This window comes from Sarcophilus harrisii, chromosome 3 (genome assembly GCF_902635505.1).
Source record: "Sarcophilus harrisii chromosome 3, mSarHar1.11, whole genome shotgun sequence".
Classification (NCBI taxonomy): domain Eukaryota; kingdom Metazoa; phylum Chordata; class Mammalia; order Dasyuromorphia; family Dasyuridae; genus Sarcophilus; species Sarcophilus harrisii.
The window spans coordinates 184,231,118-184,254,055 of record NC_045428.1 but is presented as its reverse complement, the minus strand read 5'-3'; positions in this window follow the sequence as shown (position 1 = coordinate 184,254,055).

The window sequence follows — 22,938 nt, the reverse complement described above, 5'->3', positions numbered from 1 at the left end:
ATAATCCAACTCCTGCCTACATTTTGTGGAAGAGTACGGTACTGTCTTTTTGTTGTCTAATGTCCTTGATCTCACTAAAACAAAATGCATCTTTTGAATAGAAGACTTGAGGAGTGATCTTGGTTCCTTGTAACTAAGAGATTTACTCTTGTTTATGGTAACCAGAGAAGAATGCAACTTTAAGAATACAAATTTAAGAACAGTATCTATTCAAAAGAAGCAGCATAAATTAGTGAGTTGTAGAGAACTGGATTGAAACCAGGAAGACTTGGTTTTAAAAGTCCTGTTACTGACACACACTGGCTAAGTCATCCTTGTTAAAACATCTGATTTTTCAGTATTCTAGACCAAGAGTCAAACAGGTGGAGCCCATAGACTGAATACAGAGAAATTAAAATATACTTCGGAAATATTTAATAAAATACACAAATAAAAATACATAAAATAAATAAAACATAGACAACTTATTTTTTTAAGTGAAAATATATGTGCAACTTGCATGAATGCAGAACTCTTGCTCCTACATCACCTACACTCTTATTTACAAATTACTGGCTGCTTTCTATTTGAGCTTGATAGTACTACTTATAGAAAACTTTCCAAATTGGAGAGGAGGTGTTTATTTTCATCAATAGAAAGAGTTTCCTTATCTCTTCAAGTTCCTTACCAATGAAAGCATAGGTCTATCACTATCCCTATTTCTCTTTTTACCTTTTAGAATATTTAGAGTAATTAGTTAAAGAGAGAACCAATGAATTTAAAAAGATAAATATCTGAGAGTGCTCAAGCATTAAAATTACTGTTGACTATTTAGATAAAAATATAACCCTAAACCTAAAGTATGTATCTTTGTCATTTCAGGAATAGGAAAGGAATTCAACTTTTGTTACATCTTTTTGTTACTATAATCTCTATAGGTTTATATATCTGTTTATAAAATTACTATTTCTCTCCTGTATTAATAACTAATTATTAAATTAGGACCAAAATTTTCCCCCTTTTTTAAACAGCCTGTAGGTTACTCAGGAAGGTTGATACTGAGAGGGAAAACACAGATCTTTTCAAAAGGTAAAGTTAGAGGAATTGATGAATTCTAGGCTATTATGTTATATTTAGAGAGATCTAGGAAAATTCAGATTCTCCCTTTTGTCAAAGGGATGATATGAATAAGTCTATTTGACCAAGACTGGATGGTCAGAGTCATATACCCCAGCACCTTATTAGAATAGGTCTATTTCTCCTTATATTTTCTTTTTTCCATCAATTGTTAACTAATCAGAATTGATATCCACCATGAGGAACACCCACTCCAAGAGAATATACTTACTGAATAGGGTCCATGATAGGTCTTTGGTCTAATAAAGATGGTTATATGACTAACCTTTTAGTAATAATATGCTAGCTTTACCAATGGAATGATTAATTACTCTGAAACCATGTCTTCTGAACTTTTTACATGTCACAGAAAGTTCATAGGCAGTGGAAAATCCATTTTAAGTATGTAAAATACACAAAGGGAACAGAACAAGACTAGAGAGTTCCATCATGACTGAAACATAGAATGAATAAAGGAGAGTAGAAGGTTAAAAGTCAGATTGTAAACTTTGAATGCTAGTTTGAGAGGCTGTTATTTTATTCAATATGCAATGCAGAATCACTGAAAACTTTAGGACAGGCCTGGAGTCAAGAAGTCTCATCTCCCTGAGTTCAAATCTGGCCTGAGACACTTACTAACTGTGTGACCTTAAGCAAGTCACTTAATCTTGTTGCCTCAACTTCTTCATCTATAAAATGAATTGGAGAAGAAAATGGCAAGCTACTCCAATCTCTCTGCCAAGAAAACTCTAAACAGCAACACAGAGAGTTACAACGCTTGAAAACTGGCTCAAGAACAAGTTTGGATTTACAATGAGTTTGTTTGAGGACTTTGAAGTTCTGATTCCTAGCAGAAAATGGGAAATATGGCCCTCCTAGAGCTCAAGATACTAATTTGGACCTTTTCTACACAGACCTAGTTACTTAAACCATGGAAGTGGATGAGAAGGCATAGAAAATAAGGGGAAAGAAAAGGTTTTAGGAAATGTTAACAGTGAGAATATAAGAGGAAGAAAAGAGAAATGATCTAAATAGTACAAGTCTAGAATCATAGATTTAATGCCAGAAAGCCCTTAAAAGTCATTTATCCCAATCCTTTCATTTTACAGGTGGTCAAACTGAGGCCCTGAGAAATAAAGTGTCTTGCTTAGCATCACGTGGAAGCAAAACTAGGTCTTCTAATTACAAAAGTAGCTCTTTCTACTAAATGGAAAGGAAGGAAAGATGAAGTAACAAGATGATAGTTAGAAGTGTCAGTCGCTGCAGAGAGATGGAAAAGGATAAGAACTAAAACAAAATTATGGATTTTGCAATGAGTATGTCTTTAGTGACTGAGTTATATAATTGCAGAATTGGAAGGTTCAGCTAAAATCATCTAATCTAATCCCAACACAAAACACTAATCTGGTCTACAACTTTCCTGACAAGTGCTAAAAGACTTCCAACAATAGGAATTTACTACTTTCAGAGGATCTATTTTCTTCTAGGAAGATTTTTCTCAAGTTGAGCTATAATCTGGCCCCTGGTAAACTTTGCCTTGGAAAGCAAACTGTTAATAGAACAAGTAGGTTCATGCTAGCTAAATTTATCATCCAAATTAAATTCTAGTTGTAATTATCAGCCCTCAGGTTGTTGTCTCTCCCTTCTCAAGGAATTCTATTCTTGGCTGCTTTCTTTCTCAACTCCTGCCTATATCTACTAGGAAACTTCAAAATAAATATTGATGTTTATTCAAACCTCTTAACCAGACAGTCTTCTACATGTTGGGTTCCTTTCATATTCCAGTTAACAATTTACATTCTACAAGAAACTTTTCCTAATTCCTCCATAATGTTGGTGACTTTCCTATATTATCCTGTGTCTATCTTATTTATCCACAGTTTTATGTTGACTGTTAGTTCACTGACAGGAACTATCTTCTATTTTTGTTTGTTTGTTTGTTTTTTAATCCATAGTATCTGATGCACAGGCACTTAATAAATGTTTTGTCATTGAACAACTCTTCTATGCCTTTTCAACCACCCACAGGGACTGGTAACCTTCTTATTCTTGCCATGACCCAGAAGAGTTCCACTTCCATGACCAAGAACTCTGAAATTCTTTTATATTAAAATTATTCCCAATCATTCCATCTCTTCTGAGATCTTATTCCTCCTAACCCTTGTCTTCATTGGGTATGTTAATAATTCATTGTTGAGATTCAATATAGTTCTTAATACTTCCCCAAGTCATTACCCCTATTCTGACCATAACTTTCTTCCCTTCACAATGTCATTCCAAAAATGAATAAAATATCCAAAAATCTTTCATTTTCAAATTCCTTGCCTCCTGGTCTCCTCTCATCAACACTTTTCAAGCCACAACAATGATGACTCCCACCATTTACTACTTCTACTCCTATTTACTAGCTACTGAAAAGAGATCAAGAAAGCAATTTAACACTTTAACATATTTTACATATATTGGTCAACCTGCCATCTGAGGGAGGGGGGAGGAGGACGGAGGGGAAAAATTGGAACAAAAGTTTTTGCAATTATCAGTGCTGAAAAATTACCCATGCATATATCTATTAAATAAAAGCTATAATAATAATAAAAAATAAAGCCATTATGACTGGCTCTAGAAAAAGTTTTATTTTCTTTATTCTTAACTTGAAGCAAAACAACCTGTTTATTCTTTCCTAATTGATTATACCACACTCAATAGTGGCTATTTCAAATATTCTCTTCTCAATGTTTCCATACCACCTCCTTCCCCAGCCTTTTGAGTTGAATGTCTTTTCTCATACTTTACTAGGAAAATAAATGTCATTTCATTATGATATGTGTCCCTTATCTACTTTTCAAAATCCCTTAAAATGATACAATATTTACCCCTTTTTTTTGCCCTAATTCTGTATTAAAGAAACAGTCTTTTTCCTTGATAATGCTGATTTATAGAGCTGAAGCTTCGATCTAAGCCCTTTCAATCTCTTCTAGTGGACATTAGTTTGCCTCAACAACTATTCTAATATTTTCTGTCTTTCTCTTTCTGCATGTATGTCTTCTCTCAGACTCTGGTTTAATACTGAAACAAATGAGACAATTGTAGGTGTGAAAGAGCTGTGCCTGAAAATACTTCTACACAAATTATTATCTTGAGGCTGGCTCATACTATAGATTCCTCTATCAATTACTCTTGAATAGCCTCTACGAATAAAGAAAAAAAGTTCCCTAAGGCTAACATGCCCTTGCACCACATCCCTAACACTGCTGTTTTTCTAATGTTTGACATCTAGAAATATATTCTCCACACACACATACATGCTTTCATTTCTGTCTTGCTTAGTTCTATTTCTCTCCAAGTGTCCTTCAACTCTAGTCCAGCTTTTTCTACTGTGAAAGTTATGGAAAGGGCATTCATTGTCTCTGAAGACTGAAAAGCTAGGTTCAATGATGTGTGCTGGAGACAGCTTGGATCTGCTGGAGAGAGCATATTGCTCAATTTTAAAATTTCAATATAAAAGAAAAATTCAATATGAATTTTTCAATTTATATCTCAGAAATTCACAAACTAAATCAGGATTTGATTTGTTTCTTTTTGTTGTTGATTTCTAAACTTAAGGAATTGGTGAAAATTTTTTTGAATGAAGATTAACTTTAAAATCATTTTGTGTGTACATTTTTGTGAATTTACCAAGGTCCTGCTGCCTAGGTTCAAATCCCACGTATTATAGTGGGATATTGGGCAAATCATATAACTTCCTTAGGTTTTCATTCCTCTTCTGTAAATGAATGTTTAATTAGATTGCCTCTAAGGTTTCTTCCAGCTCTAGATTTATGCTACTTTGACCCCTACTTCATTGTAAACAAATTCCCTTTCATCATCTTTGTTTTTTCTCTTATAATCCTATGCAGGCTCATTAAATGAAAATTGTTTTTTTCCTCAGAATACTAAGAAAAACTGACTTTTGCCTGAAAGACCCTTAGTAATGGGTTTTAGGCATTATAATTCTGAGCTAGTGGGGATGGACATCCACCAGGAGATGGCCTTCTTTCATACTATAACTGACAATCTCTGGCTACAAGCTTTTCAGAAAGTCCCAAGTTTTGTATGAACTTCTCAACTTTATCTCTTTGAACAGCAACCTACCAGAGGCTAATTTCAGTGCCCTGATAGGGCTTTAACAATTCTGGCTGAGATTTCACTGGGTATATTTCCTTTGTTACCTATAATTTGACTGTCTTCTGCATCTATTAGGATTTCCCCCTTCTTAAGGAACCAACAGACCTTTTTCTGTCTTTCTATGTATTTCTGGATTATTTAGAGTTGGTTACTTGCATTTTCTTTCCATTTTATTAATCACTATTTTCTCTAGAACCCATTAAAATAATTTCTCTGCTATTTGTTGTGGTAATGAGCTGACTTAAACCTTTCTTACCTTTTGGGCCAGAAATATCATCTACCTTTAAATTGCTACTCAGAGCATAGTTGGACAATATTATCTCAATTGTTTCATCATCTATCAATGGATTTTGTTTGATTTCAACGCATGTATTAAGAAATACCTTTTGGATAGCCTTTTTTTTTTAACCACATTTTGAGCTACTGAGTCAATTTTAAAATTAATAGTCGGCATTGGTAACACAATGGGATTTTGTATTTTCTGTACCTTTCAATTTTGTGGATTATAGTTATGGTCTACCAACCAAAATCATTTATAAAAGGCTATCTGTTTCCCTGTTTTTCTTTTTATAAAGAGTACCCTCAAGATATGTTCAGGTAGTTCTTATAAGGATTTACAGAGAAAATGAAGTGGGCATATAGGTTGTTAGTCACTGTCTTTTGGATCCCCTCCCCTCTCCTTTTTTGTATATACTTTATAATTTTCACTCTAGTTTTTGGTGTATTCTGATTTTTTAAGGTAATTTTAAAATTAAACTTTCAATTCCTTTAAAACAATGTCCCCTCCCAGATGGATTTCATGTGTATATATTTGATCTGTACCAATTGCTCTTTTGTATTCTCTAGTGACATTTATTCATAGTCTTTTAAGTGCCACTTTCACATTTTTATATAATCTGTCAGAGATCTAGACATTATTGTTTAATCTGGTGGTTTCACTGACATCAAATGAAGAAAATTAAGTTTTTAATACTGACACATCTGTTCTATTTTGCATTGGTTTTGTGCTCCTAGTTCCATCTCTAAATGCTTTGGCAATGATCTTGCTTAATATATTAATATATCACAGAAAACCTTTTTACAAAATCTTTTCCTCTACCACTTCAGTTTGCTTTATGAGACAATACTGCTTATAATTTCCAATCACCTTCCACTGTGGGGTTTTACAAATGAGTTTATACTGTTTTTTTCTAGTTTGTTATTTTACTGAGTCACAAATGTCCATGCTAAGGCAGCCTCTTTGTAATCACTCACTACTACTGCCAATTTTATATTGGGGATATTTGAGAAGGATGCTAGTTAATTTTGCATAATTCAACTACCCTGGAAGAAAATTGGGGGAGAGGAGGAAAAGTCAATTAGATAAAGAAGAGGAGCATATCTGTAAACATCAAGACTGTGCTAAGATGAACAAAACACACTACTATGTAAGTACTAAGGAATGATGTAGTAAATAAAATGAATTCATTATTGAATTCAGAAATTGAAAAGATTTGAAGCAAACAGAAGAATAGAGAAAAAAAGAATGATAAAGATGATCTATAACTATACTTTGGGAGTAAAGGACAGCAACAATTAAGTGGCAGAGAAAAAGCAAGCATATTGATGCAGTTAGTGGCAGTGCAGAGAGTTGGGGTGTGAGAATCCCTTTCTGGTCTGCACAGATTCAACATGAAAGAATTCACAAACCCAAAAAGTTTGACTGACAAAAGGAAGTTTTATTGGCACTGCAGAAGTCAGCTTTGCTAGGAGACTGACTTCCTCAGTGGCAAGATCCTGGCAGAGAAGTAAACAAAGGTGTTAACACTGAGAAGAGAATGTCATCACAGTTGCCAGGGGTCCTGACAGGCGGCTATGCCAAGGAGAGAGAAGCTCCTTGACAAGGCATGACCTTGCTTTGGGATTCTGCAAAGAAATGAGTTTAAAATTGACCTTTAATAGGAAATCTGAGACTGAAGTTCAATTGAATGAAATTACTGTCCCCAGGCCTAGATTTCCAGTAGAATGAGACCACTTAAATTCAAGCTATATAGAAATGATCCTGGACTAATTTTCAGCTTAATAGAGGTTGCAGCTAGTCTCACTAAGATAACAGAATGAAGCCACTTTATCTTGATTCCCTGAGGTAGGCCTCTTCAGAGGAGAGTTTCTCAAGAGTTTACCCCATGGCTTCCCCTCCAAAGTCAGAGGGCAGTTTCAGAGTACCCCCCATCAATATGAGTGCTCACACCACGGTACAACTGAAAACACTAAGACCATTCATTTCCTGGGCAAGAGCAGTACACTTGATTTCTTTTGGTTCTCTATGAGACTATAAGAATTATTTTTGTGATCTTTTGCATAAATAAAATTATTTGATATTCTGATAACTTATGTGCTAGAGGTATTAGGAAAACAGCTATTGGTTAAGCTGGTAGAACATTAGCTCCAATGCCATGGTTGTTAGTCCCTGTTGGTCTACTTCCTATTGAGTGAGACAGGGAACTGAGCACTGAGCACTTCTCAGGATAGTAAACTAAAATAGTTCAGACCCTAGGCATGAGTTTCTGTTAAATTATCTGACTTTAGGGAAAAGAGCAAATCTTGCTCAACTGCAGAAACAGCTGAAATACTTTTACCCAGGCCCTCTTGTTTAATTGCTTATCATTGAAATAACCCAGACCCTCTGACTTAATGGCTCACTCAGAAGAAATATTTGAAACATTTATTGCTTAACCAAGACCCCCACCTGCATCCTGGTTGCTCAATAGATCAGAAACAAATAAGGGATTAAGAACAGAGATAGCCAATAATTTTAAAGGTTACAGAAGGTGGGTGAGTTGCAGGAGGAGAAGGGACTGTGGTTTTCGGCTATATAACCCTGCTGCTGCTTATGTAAGTCAGCCTCCTGCTCCCTATCCTTTGGTGGAGGGACTGCCACAATTTTAATATTTTAATTCTTTGGCAATTATGGTATTCTATGACTTGAATTCATGCAGCATTACTTGAAAAATATGTCTTCTAAATATATGGATTTTTGTATCTTGGTTTCAATGAAAATGAAGTCATTAAAAGCACTGTTTAACTTCTCAAAGATAATTTAGCTCATTTTCTTCTTACTCTCTAATGTTGATCTGACTTCATAGTCCATTTACAGTGTCTAAGATAATTGTGTTACTCTCCATGATATAAATCACACATTTATTTCTGAGATGTATAATTATATATATATATATATATTAGTCTTGATAATAGGCATTCTTCATCCAATTAAGTGACTTACTGGATAAAAATTCTAAGACCTGAGTTCAAATGTGACTTTGGAAACTAACTAGCAGTGTAAATTTGGGCACTTCTGTCTACCTTAATTTCCTTAATTGTAAACTGCAAATAATGATAGAATCTACCTTATAGGACTGTTTTAAGGGTTAAATGAGATGATTGAAAAGTGCGGCACTTAACAGACACTTAAATGCTTATTTCCTCCATTCTATCCTTCTAGCTGTTGTGTTTTTTTTTTTTTTTTTCTGTGTTAAGCTAAGTGGTTACTTGAGGGTGTTTAGAAACTTCTCTAATATTGTATAGTTTGATGTCCTCAACATCCTTTGTGACAATGGCAAATGCTTTAGAAAACATATCTCTCCATTTGATGCCATGTTCAACAAAGTTACATCTATTTTTAAATTTTTAGAAAAATCTTTTATGATTTTTACATTTATAAAGGAGACATTCTTTTGAAGGAGAGTTTATGGAATTTAAGTTTAACTAAACTTTTTTTGGCTGCAAATAATTAGCATGAAGGTATTTTGTATTTTCTACTTTCAGTTAGCTGTTTGATTATATGAGTATGGACTGTCATTTATGGAAGCCTGCCTGTTTCCTTATTTACCTTCACCTAGAATTTACTCAAAAGTATATGTTGTTCTTTGTCATACATGTTCAAAGAGATATGACACCAATATGGCATCACAATGTCAGGGCCAAAGTACAATGTGTCCATTTATGTATGAATTTACCAATTTTGTTTCAAAAGGCTCAACTACAAGTTGAACACCAACAGTTCATATGACCATTTAAAAGGGAAATGTCTAAATTTGTGCATCTCACATTATTCTGAACTAGTAAAATTCTGCTTTGCTTATAGAACACAGTGCTTTCTTTAATAGGGGTATGCCATGCTGGATGATCTTGTGCCATTGTCTCCCATGTCTCATAATCAATATTAAAATTCTTGAGAAGAGACCTTGAGTGTCTTTGTATCACTCCTGACCTCCATATGAGTACTTCCTTTCTGTAACTTTTCTATAAAATAGTCTTTTAGACAGAAGTACATTTGGAATTCAAATAATATGGCCAACTTGCCAGAACTATACTCTTTGAAGTAGAATTTGAATGCTTGGCAGTTCATTTCAAGGAAAAAACCTTCAGTGTCCAGTATCTTCTCTTTCCAAGTGATATTCAAAATTTATCTTAGACAGTTCAAATGGAAGCAATTCAATTTTCTGGTATGGTTCTGATAGATTGTCCAGGTTTCACAGTAGTAAGGTCAGTTACAATAGCTTTGTGGATCTTTAGTTTGATAGGCAGCTTAATACTTCTTTTCTTCTACACATTCTTTCAGAGCCTCCTAAACACTGAGCTAGCTCTGGCAATGCATGTGTCAATCTCATTGTCTATGTGTACATCCCTGGAAACTATGCTACCAAGGTAGTTGAATTTATCCACAGCATTCAAAATTTCTTCATTTGCTGTAGCTGAAAGTTCCACTTATGGATGGTATGATGCTGGCTGGCAGAGAACCTCTCTTTTATTGGTGTTAATTGTTAGGCCAAAATTAATACAAGCAGCAGAAAATTGATCCATACTTTGTTGTATTTTAGTCTCAGAGATTGCACTGAATGCACCACATATCAACTCTTCCTCTACTATATTCTTGTCACATAGTTTTTTCAATTTAAATAATTTACCATCAGCATAGTAGTTTGACCTTGATACTATTTTCATCTTCATTAAAGTCACCCAAAACATCACTGAAAACATCATACTAAGAAGCATAGGAGCAAATAAAAGAGCTCCTTCACTCCATTAATGAATGACTGGAAAGGCGCAAGAGCATTAGTTGTTATTCAGAATCCATGCAAGCATGCTAACACAAAACTGATGTATAATACTAATGAATTATCCTGGGCAACAAAATTTTGCCATAAGGTCCCACAAGACTTCACAAATGACGGTATCAAAGGCCTTGGTTATATTTATGAACATTGTGCACAGATGTCTGTTCAGTTCCTAACATTTCTCCTGGAGTAGTTGAGCAGCAAACGACCATTCCTCAAGCCACACTGGCTCTTAGGCAGGTGACCTTCTGAGTGAAGGATCAGTCAATTAAGGAGGACTCTGGTAAGAATTTTTATGACAATGATTATAAGAAAGGATCCCCTGCTTCCACTGGACCTCCATGGTTATCACTGTACAAATTTCCTTTTCCTTTATATAGATGAACAAAAAGGTATCCTTGATCTGTTCTTGCCATGCACCATAGAAGCTAACAAATCTTTTGTATGAGCAATGGATCCAACTCATGCCTTGTAGATCTCTAATTGAATGGAATAAGAAAAGTCTTAATGGCATTCAAAAACTCTTATTCAGTTAAAAGTCTGGCTAAAGAAGGATTAGCTTCAACCTAAGATAAATGGTCAATGGATTTAGCATTGATTGATGATGCTCTATTGAGAATGCTGCAGAAATGTTCAGCTCATCTCTTTGATCAGAGTGTCTTTTTCAATGCAGAGAAATTGAGATCTACCAAAGATCTTTGGCTCATAAATAGCCTTTAGGACATCATAAAAATGTTTTGGCTTTTTATATCAGTGTAAAACTGAATTTCAACTGCCTTCTTACTGAACCAAGAATCCTGCATCTTTCTAAGTTTTGCTTGCACTTTATTTTAAAAAAATATTTAGCTATTTATTGAAAACTTAAATATGAAATAGAAAAAGAAAAAAGAAAGAATAAACCATTGCCATGTGCATAGCAGAACATAAAAGATAATTCAAAATATGTGATAACAAATTTCCCTTTCAAGAAAGCCTATGTGATCAATATGAGACATTGTGTTCAGAGTTTTCCATCTTTTCTTTGCTTTTGGTAGGGTTTTTGTTATTGTTGTCATTGTTCTCTGCTGTAACTTTTTACTTTATTCTTTTTTCCTCTTTCCTTTTTCCTGGCTCCCACACATATATACCCAAATCTTCTTTAAAACAGCTACAATTAAGTACAGATTTTATACCCACATACAGATATCTATATCATATACTTGGATACACATAGATATTCATATATATCTATGTAAGGCTGTATTAGGCTTGTTTGTTCTCTATTTTTCTGAAGGTGGAAAACATCATCCTTCATAAGTACAAGTCTTTTCATATTTTTTCTAAGTCCATGAACTCATTTTCTATCACACAACAATATTCCAACCTTATACTATCTAATTATTTTAAAGTCTAAAATAATATTAATATGACTGACATATATATGTATATATAGTGTACTTTCCCTATTTTTCTCTTTTGATTAAATCTATTTGTGCTTTATCTTTATCTGAGATTCAATTATTATTACTCTTTTCCCCCCTAATAAAATCTACTCCTGATTATTATTATTATGTCTGTGTGTATCTCTTATTTCCTATTCCTGCTGACTCCTCTGCTTTTCTTCTACCTGTTACCTTACCTTGCACTTAACTTACCCTGCCTCCAAGGGTCCCTCTCTTATCCTCTCTACTCACTGTTACTCTGCTTATTTATCCCATTCCCTTTAATTTACATACCTTATCCCATTCTTGGGATAAGGATAAGATATTAATACCCTACTATATCCATCCCATTTCCTTCCCCTCTTATTTCTTTCTGAATTTATAAGAGTTTTATACTCTTCTAGGCATCAATGTATTGTGCCTCTTTCTCTGGGATCTTATATGTCAAACTTTCTATTAAATTCAGGTCATTTTGCAACAAAATCTCAAAAACCTGGCAATTCATTGAATATTTATTTTTTAAATTAAGGATTATACTTAACTTTGCTGAGTATAATATTTTTGATCCAACCTTACTTCTTTTGCTCTCTAATTTATAGCATTTCAAGACCTATGGTCTTTTAGCATAGCTACCACTAGGTCTTGTGTGGTTCTACTTGTAGTTCTATTGTCTTTGAATTATTTTTTTTGTTGCTTTTAATATTTCCTACTTGATCTGAGGATTTGGGGATTTAGCTATGATGTCTCTATAGGTTTTCCTAGTGGCTCTTTCTGATGAAGATCAGTATATTATTTAATTTTCTTTTTCTTCTTTCCCCTTTTGTTCTAATACTTCAGGACAATTTTCTCTCTTCTATTATTATATCAAGATTCTTTTTTTAAAATCATACCTTTTAGGTATTTCAGTGATTCTTATGTGTCCTTTTTTTTGTTGTTCTGTTCTTCAGATCTGTTGTTTTTCTTAGGAGATGTCTCACATTCTCATTTTTTTTGTCAGTCTTTTTATTTTATTTTATTATTTCTTGGTCTCTACTAACTTCACTGGCTTCCCTTTGCCCAGTTCTAATTTTTAAGGAGTCATTTTCTTCCTCAAGATTCTGGATCTGCTTTTCTAGTTGGTTGACTTTCTTTTCATAATCTTGTTTTTCTTGGATTTTTTTTTTTTTTTTTTTTTTTTTTACTTTTTCGTCAGTCTTTCTTATTTGACTTTTAAAGTCTTTTTTGAGTTCTTCTAATGCATTCTTTTGGAGCAGCCAACCATTTAACATTATTCTTTGGGGTACAAGAAGGTTTTTTTTTTTAACCTCATTATCTTCTTCTGTCTTTTCTATTCCCATAGTAACTTTTAATAGTTGAGTTCTTTTTTTTCTACTTTAAAAAAAAATTTGTAGAAAATTGTTGATATAATAATCTAATTATCTCTAATCCTAGGATATGAGGGATAGTGAGTTTGGCCTTGAGTCTTTCTTCAGTTCTCTCCTCTGGCCTGGAATTGAAACTAAGACCTCCATCTTTCTATAAATGCCTGCAGCCAGCATCCTCCCTGACCCACTGCTTCTGCACTCACTGGACATGTGCTGGTTCCTTTTTATCCTGGATCTTATCTCAACAGCATAATTAAGCCTGATTTTCTTTATCAGCAGAAATTTAGAGAGTTTAGAATTTTCTGACCTACTCCCCATCTTCTCAGAATCCTTCCCTTGCACTTTACTGTTGAAAGATTTAAACACTGATTTTTTTTTTTTTAGAGATGGACAAACTATCCTGCTGGTACACCTTGTAGAGTTCTCACTTTTCATTTGAATTAACTGAATTTCCCCATCATTTTCATCAAACCAAATCTGATATTTACAAGTGTTCTGGCCTAGATGAGTAAATGCAATACTGTATACCAAATCTTCAAAAGTTTCCCACAACTTTTCAGCTTCACTGTTGCTAATGGTGGTGTAATCTAAGCTTACCCTTCAAGTCAGTAACAAACTGTTCTTACATGGAGAAGTGCTATAATCTGTTGACTTTAAGTCTTCTCATAGGAAGTTGTCAGCTAACACATTCTTCCAAAGTCATATGAACCCAATGGCAAGACAAAAGTCAAGAGGACTGAGACAAAAGTCAAGAGGACTGGAAATGTCTCTTATGTAATGGATGAACTTGATGTCTTCAGGATCTGACCATTTTCTAAGCACTCCACAGGACCTATTTCCAATATCTTCATGGCCCACTGAAACAAAATGTTTACATCTAACTATTCCACTGAGGAAATCTCTACATGCTTGGGGTAGATATCCACTAATTCACCAGTGGATATGAGACCTCTTAGTTATCCATAACCTGGTTTAACCTATCTTCTTAGTTGGTTTACTTAGGTGTGGCCACTGTGACAATTTCATGGAATCACAATGAGAAGCTAAGAGGCAGGTGGACACAAAAGGCAGATAACTAGCCCTGAAAAGGGCATGATAACCCTCATTCCAAAAGTATTAGTCCTCTCTTGAACACCCTATACACTGCCTGTGTTTGTATATAATTCTCTTAAATATTTTGTAGATATAGGAATCTACAATATAGACCCCTGCAGTTATTTACATTTTCTTGTTCACCTTTTTTTCTTTAACAATAAAATTTGTGCTTTGGTTAAAGTGTCATATAACCATCTCTTTTAATGCAAAATCATGATCTTTCCACACTCTCAAAATTGATTGAGGACACTTTATTTAAAAAAAAAAATCTTTAATTGATAGGAAAAACTGTTAAAATGAAAACAGATTTGCAGATCTTTCTTAATTTTTAATTCTTCCATGTCCTTTCAATTTGTGAGTAAATGCCCTTGGAATTATTTGGTTGAATCTCTTATTAGCCTTTTTTTTGGTAAGCATTTTTTACCTTCTCTTTTTTTGTTGTTGAAGAATCAATAATGCTCATAATCTTTCACCAATCTATTCTATAAAAATTGCATTTTTAAAAAAACTTTTTGCCGCTGATTCTCATATCTTTATATCTGTCAAGGTAGTGCTTACAGAATGGGAAAATATCTAACATATTTTTTTTAACCTTCTGTTGTGGAAATTTATTGCTGGAGGCAATTGTTTAAGTGAGGTCCCAATGTTGGTGACCTACATCACTCACTCTTCTGAAACCCAGACATATCATTATATAGCAGGTTCATTGCAAAGGGAATTCCTTTGCATGTATGTTGCCAACTTCTCAGAATCATCCTCTTTACCTTGGCATTACCAAAGAAATTTTCTAGTTATATAATAGTCATTGCTAGGGTTGGAAGTTTAAAAGATTTCTCAGGAAGGGGAAAAGTAAAAGTGGTTCCCAAATATAAATCAATTAAGAAAAAGATCATTTGGTTAAATGTAGGAAAGAAGATTCTAAGCATAAAAGAATCATAGAAGGAATTAGGAAGGGATTAGAACAGAATTTATAAGTTTACTTAGAGGGCTTAGTTTTATGATGTCTCTAAAGACAACAACAATAATTTCATGGGAAACTATTTTTGATAGTCATCTGTACTTAGACAAATCACTAACTTATAAGAGCAAAAATGAAAATCACTATCAAATTGGAGGCATCAATATAAGAAAGGTTAAAAGATTTCTCAGGAAGGGGAAAAGTAAAAGTGGTTCCCAAATATAAATCAATTAAGAAAAAGGTCATTTGGTTAAATGTAGAATCCTGCTGAAGTCTGTTAGGTAAGTTATAATACAGTTTAGCAAGTCTGCTAATTAGCTATTTTACATTTGACTTCTGCATTGAAAGTCTTACAAGTTTTATTTTTTGTATGTTTTGTTGCCCCATTCCTGGCTGTGATCATTCACTTTAGCACTTCCCTTTGCCCATAAGCTATACCATGTCATGGCACTGTTGTCTTTTTGGTGATAGTAGATTACCTTTCTGGAGAAATTTCTCCAGACCTTTCAGTGTTCACAAAGTTAATGCTAAAGGAAGGAAAGACAGAAGAGAGGCAACAGAATCCAAGGGCACTAGTACAAGCCCAGTTAGTTGAATCTATCCTCTATGTGAAAGCTCACAGCCCCCTAAAGTCATTATGTTTAGGAAAAGAGAAAGTCTATCTCCACTACTTACTGAACTCACATATAAGGCAAGGTTTGCTAGGTTTGAAATTATAATTTATCAGATCTTTTGTCTGAGCAGCCAGTCAACAGATTTTCATAGCTCAATCTTATATGACCAAAAGCTATCTCCCAAGAATAATCTTGGAACTGACCAGAATGTTGACAGTGAAAACTATAGGGGGCAGGGAGAGGGAAAGGACATCATTACAATCCTTAATGGGAAATAATGTGTGTTGAGGCCAGCTTAACCAATTCCATTTTTTCTCAGTGGCAATACTTTGTTTAGATAGGACAGATTAAATTTAACTCAGTTGTATACACAATTACTTTCTTATATTGATGCCTCCAATTTGATAGTGATTTTCATTTTTGCTCTTATAAGTTAGTGATTTGTCTATGTACAGATGACTGTATCAAAAATACTTTCCCATGAAATTATTGTTGTTGCCTTTAGAGACATCATAAAACTAAGCCCTCTAATATTTGCCATTTCAAGAGAACCTATAAGCCATCTTTGGATTTAAGAACAACTTCCTTTCATCTTCAAATTTCATTTATAATTAGAATTTTAAGAAATATATGATTGATTTCCTTCAAGAATATTCTCATCTTTAGTCAGTTGAAAAGGATCTCATATTTAGGGCATGGGTAATTAAATTCATGTTTATAAATAATTTGAACATTGTAATTCTTAACACTAAGTGACACTTTTCCCCATAAGTCTTCTACATCATTCCAGAAGTGATAAGGAATGGTGCCCACAGAATTGAGGACCGTTTTGTGATTTTGTTCCATAATTTTCCTTATATAAAGAATCAACCAATAAATTTCCAGTTTATAGTTTAGTTATATTTAGCTATACTGGTTCTTTGAGTACAGGCATGTTCTTTTTCTATGACTGCATTTGACAAACAATATCCCTAGAAAGGAGATTAAGAAATAGTGTGAAATAACACTGGAAATGGAAATTCAAAACAAATTGTAGGAGGCACAAAGTCCATGTTAAAAGAGTTTATCTTTTATTATATATATATATATATATATATATAGAATATATTCCATATTCTATATATATATATATAAAATCTTATATCTGTATTCTATATTCTAAATCAATGAATGATTTTGATCAGAAGACTGACACATTTTGAGATTACTCTAGCTAGCAGGGGTCCTCAAACTTTTTAAACAGGGGGCCAGTTCACTGTCCCTCAGACTGTTGGAGGGCCAGACTATGGTAAAAACAAAAACTTTGTTTTGTGGGCCTTTAAATAAAGAAACTTCATAGCCCTGGGGAGGGGGATAATCGTCCTTAGCTGCAGCATCTGGCCTGCCGGCTGTAGTTTGAGGACCCTTGATATAGAGAATATAAATTTGACAGCACTGAAATATAGATTACAGAGTTCAGAGACAATTAGAGAGCTATTACAATATTTAGATAAAAGATCATGAGGACAGATGTGGTCTGAATAGTGAAAAGAAGGACAAAGAAAAGGAGGAGGAAGAGGAGGAGGAGAAGAAAACAGCAAACAGACAAAAAGCAACAACAAAAGCAAACAACCACCACCAACAATGAAAAGAACTGGAACTGACAATATGTGGCAACTAATTAGTTATGAGGGAGTAGTAAGAGGGTAAAGAAATGATAAGAATGACTCCAACGTCTCACATCTGGAAGATCAGTAGAAAGGTAGTATATTCAATAGAAGTATACTTCTATTCTAAAAGGGGTGGATTTAGAAGAAAAGATAACAAGCTTTATATTGGATATATGGAACTTGAAATGCCTCCAGAACATCTGAGTGGGGATGCCAGACACTTGGAAATAAGGTACTGGAACTCAGGAGAGTGAAGGTTGATTGTGTTGATTCAGAATCATCTTCAGAGAGATGATAAGTGAATTTGTGAAATAGAGGGCTCAGGACAGAACATTGAGAAACATAAGCAAATAGGATATGGGATACATATGATAAACCAGCAAAGCAGAATGAGAAGAGATAGCCTAGCAGATAGGAAGAGAACCATGACAGAGTAGTGTGATGGGAAAAAAAAAAAGAGAAAAGGAGCATACAGAAGGAAAACATTGTGAAGTGCTATAGTGAGGATGAAACAAGACAACTGAGAAAAAGATAATTAAATTTAATGATAAAGAGATTTTTGGCAACCTAAGAGTGTTTCAGTCCAGTGGTGGGAATGGAAGCCAGATTACAATAAATTCTGAAGTGACATGGGGTGGAATAGTGAGAAAAATGGAGACTAAGAATATAGATAACTTTTTGTAGGAGTTTGTAAAAGATGAGAGATTGAGGAAACAGAATAAAATGAAGGTTTTCTTAAGGAGGAAGATATCTGATCATGTTTGTAGGTAACAGAGAAAGAGCCAGTGGATAAGATTTGAATTGTGAAGGGGAAAGGAGTGACATGGTTTTGGTAGCTACATAGAAGATGTTAGAAAGACAGGATTCTAAATGCAGGCAAACCAATTAGGAGACTTTTTATAATACTCTAGGTAATAGAGTGATCTTAACTTTTTTTCATTAATGTATGAAGTAAGGCCCTCTGAGAGAAATGGTAGAAATGGTGATGGTATAAGAGAGAAGGAAAGGGAAGGAACATATTTTATAGTAATTTGTATGTAGATGTCATGAAATAACTCATTGTGACCAAAATTTTTATTTTACTCAGAATAAATGGAGACTTCAGGTATACTGTGTTTTGATGTCAATTGGGGGGAAAAGTTCCATTCAACTTTATAGATCAGGCTTAGTGTCTATATGTAAAATCAAAGAACTGCACGGAGAAATATAATAAACAATAACTTACCATGACCAAAAATGGTATTCAAAGGGCCATTTAGATCAATTGGTTAAAGTATAAATGCTTGAAAATGAAAAAAAAGTCATTTGGTAGTTTTTAATTGACTTTTGTCTAATTAGAAAGGAATTGATATGACTTGCTCTTCTTACTTAAAATTGGAGAAAGTACTCATTTTTATATGTAAGAAATATAAATTCATAAAATGTTAAAAGTTACATAGTTAAAATTTATCATTTAGCAGAAAGAACAAGTTAGCCCCAAAGAGGGGATGTGATTTATTGAAGACTGAGTCGTCTGTTACTGGTAGACCTCTTTTTACTACATCATACTACCTCAGTCTATTTGAGAGAATAGCAGAGCATTTTAATCATTTCATTAAATTAATTCATCTCAATGACCTCAGAGTAAAAATTTAGGTGGCACATTATCCATTCCTCTTGTCCTTTAGTGACAATCACAGTATTTTTAATGTAGGACACTCCTAATTTTTTCTGTAAGTCATTATTTTCTAGTACCTGCTCCATACAGCAATTCCCTGAAGTGTAGCTTCTATTTCTTATGCCAGAAGTGTGACCTCATTTGGTTTCAAATTAGATGTTACTCAAACAAACCATGTAATTAGGAACAGAAGAAAACTTTTGTAAAAATATAAGCATCTTTTGTATTCCATTACAAAAAGGGGAAAAAAACCCTAGAAAATAACAAGTTATTTTTATTACTTGGTGTAGAGGGCCACAGAGAGTGGGGGGACTCTGGGTAAGGTATAAGACCCTCTAGCCCAGAGGGAACCTTCTGACAATGTCTGGTTTGGCTCACCATCTCCCTTTGGTGTTTTCACTCCTTCCTTGACTTCTTAGGAAAGGTGAGAGCCTTTAGGGAGGTGGTCACACCCTTCCTGACTTTTCAGGAAGGGAGGTGGGCACCAAAGGGAAATGGAGAGCCAAACCAGACATTGTCAGAAGGTTCCCTCTTGGCTGGACGGTCTTATACCTTACCCAGAGTTCCTCCACTCTCTGTGGCCCTCTGCAACTTAGAATGAACTACTTCTGTGAATGGAAGTTGCAATATGTGTGCCTTAATAAAAAAGGCCATCTGTACATGATGTAGATCCTACTTTAATTAGATGGAAAAAATAAATATGTGCTATATGAGATAAGTGCCTTTGCAGTAGCAAGTGCTCAGGTTGCTTAGTAATGAGTTATTTACTTTTGTTATGATTCATATTTTGACATTATATTATGATGAAAGAAAGCCATAAGCATGGGTCTTGTTCCTTTTCCATGTGATCAGTAGTTTGGGACCAATGTAGAACAAATGGTGTTCCTCATCCATGGTTCCCTTCTGCCCATCAAATTATCTACTTGTTCATTCTTCAAAGTTGGTAGAAATAAAGGAGAGAGATTTCTAAGAGAATAGAAAAGTGATGTCTTTTTTTTTCTTTTTTCTTTTTGCCAGAGACAACTATTTTGGGTGGACAAAAACAAACTGTTCCACAAATGGTTGAAATTATTTTTACAGGTTCATGAACAAAGCCTTTAGCAATGAGGAAATGTTGGTTGTATTTTGCAACTTGGTACTAGGCTATTGTTTCAGAAGAAAGTCTTGCCAATAATGGAAGGAAAAGAAGAAACATCTTGTCAAAAAATTTTTTTTCTTTGTGGTGTTCTTTTAAACTGATTTTTTTTAAAAAAAGAAACAAGCTATTTTCTCAGAAAGATTACATATTCTCTGTTATAATTATTTTGGTTCATTAAGTATTCCTATTACTCATATTCATAAGCAATATAGAGAAAGCATATTTCTTGCTTTCCGAAAGTATGTTTTAAGAAACAGAACTTTTGTACTTGCTTGGTTCCCTTGACTTATGGAAATACAAAGATGTGTTTCATTGTCTAAGTGCTTAAAAATGGCTCTGGAGAGTGAAGCAGGGCCAGTGACCTTGCACACCCTCTCTCACTTAAGTCTAATTCACTTACATGTCATGGCATCACCTCCCTGATGTTATGGTCCTCTTTGAGAATAAAGAAGAAACAACAAAACAAAGATAGGTAAAATTGCTCTTGAGGGTCAAGAGTTGTTTATTTGTTTGAAAATGAAGAATAAAACTTTTTGTTATTATATAGAGTAATGTTTGGACATATAGTTTCATTGACAGGTGAAACTCCTTAGGTAAAGAAAGTCAGTTTATAAATGCAGCTCAGACCCTTCCATGCAACTTCTACTCTTAGTTGTCTAGAGTTCTGAAAAATTACTTGACTTCCTCAGGAACACAAAACTTGTAGGTGTTAGACATGAAACTTGAACCTTGGTCTTCCTGGCTTTAAGGCTGCTTCTCTATTGACTCTACTTTCTTTGTTATCATATGGAGTATAATCTTTGGGCATTGCCTGCTTACTTAGGAAGTGTCCGTATCATCATCATTTCTATGCTATTGCAACATCTGGTATATCTTGGATAATGATGGGAATGAAAAAGGTGATGGTAGGACCAGGATTGAAACATGCCAAAATGAAAATGAGGAAAGAAAGAAGTCTCAAGGTTGCCAAGAGGAGAACAGATATATCACAAGAGGAAGTTGATGTGCTCAAAAGGCTATAAAATCATGCATATCCTTTGACCTAACAATACCACTACTAGGCATAAATCCCAGAAAAGATTTTGACCTATATATACAAAAATGCTTAAAGCAGCTCTTTTCTCAGGACAAAGAATTGGAACTTGAGAGGATGTCCTTCAATTGGGGAATGGTTCAATAAATTGTGGCATGTAATTATGATGGACTACTATTGTTCTATAAGAAAGGAGAAGGATGTTCTCAGAAAAATCTGGAAAGTTCTCCTTGAGTTCATACAGAATAAAATGTACTGTGTAGAAAGTAATCGCAATGTTCTTGGATGATTAGTTATGAATGACTTTGCCAGTCTCAGCAATACAGTGATCCAAGACTATTCTGAAGAACTTATAAGGAAAAATGCTATCCATATCCAGAGAAAGAACTGATTGGGTCTGAATACAGATTGAAGCATACTTTAATTTTTTTTTTTCTTGAGGGATTTTTTTCAGGGATGGGTATCTATGTTTTCTTTTGTAATATGACTTTTATGAAATGTTTTGCATAACTTCACATGCATAACTTCTCAGTGAGGATAGAAGGGGGAAGAAGGGAGAGAATCTGGAACTTAACATTTTAAAAACAAATGTATAAAAATTGTTTTATATATAACTAGGGAAAATGATTTTTTTTTTCTTTTTGAGAAAGTTGAAATAATTGAAACCATAAAGGGAGAGAAAGAAAGTTGCTAAGCCAGGGAACCATAAATTTGCATAGTTAAGGGATGAGTACTATTGTTGGGAGTGTCTGTGCCTGTGTTCCTTGAGCTTGAAGAAGATCTTATGCCCAGTGGCATCTGCAAACCAAAGAGTCAAAAAGTGAATAATCAGACTGAATGGAGAAGAAATTTATTAGTATTCTAAGGAAAACTGCTTGGACTGAATTCAGTGTTAGATAACTAGGATACAGATTTGTTTTTTTTTTTTTTTTTACAACTTTTTAAGTCTGCTTAGAGTACGAAATGAGTTACCAGCATTTGTCAGTAGAACTGGTAGTAAAAATCTACAAGTCTTAGAGTTACAGAAGTTTCTAAACATCAAGTTTGTTCTTGTGAAGAAATATATTTCTTTGAGGTTAGTCATCAGAATTCCTTGTGACTGGTTCATTATCAAACAATTTGAAAACAATATGATCATATCAATAATTTTTGGATGATGATGAAAAGAAGAAAATTAATTTCTGAAGTGATTACAGTTAGAAGTAGTATAGTATAGTGGAATATGCAGTAGAGTTAGAGTCAGAGGCCTATATTCAAATCCTAACCCTGTTTATATTTTTTTCCTGAGTACCCCATCTACTACAGTCTCTCAGTCAAAGAAAAGGAATAAAATATTTAATCAAGGAATTCTATGACAAAAATGGAAGAAGAAATGGTGACATGAAGAGTAAATATTACAGATAGAAAGGCAAGTTGCTGCAATGATAGCTTTTCCATGTCAGGAGAAATTATGGACATTCTGTGGTAAACTTCTGGAAGGCCATGGACAAGAGTCACAGAAGATGGGCAGGAATATATGGATTGCAATCTGCATCATTGGTGGGAACTTTCTAATTGATGAGATAACAGATCCTTTAAGTATATTTACTATATAGTTATGGTACACATGTTTTCCCCTAATACAGGACTGGGACTGCTTTATCCAAGTACTCCC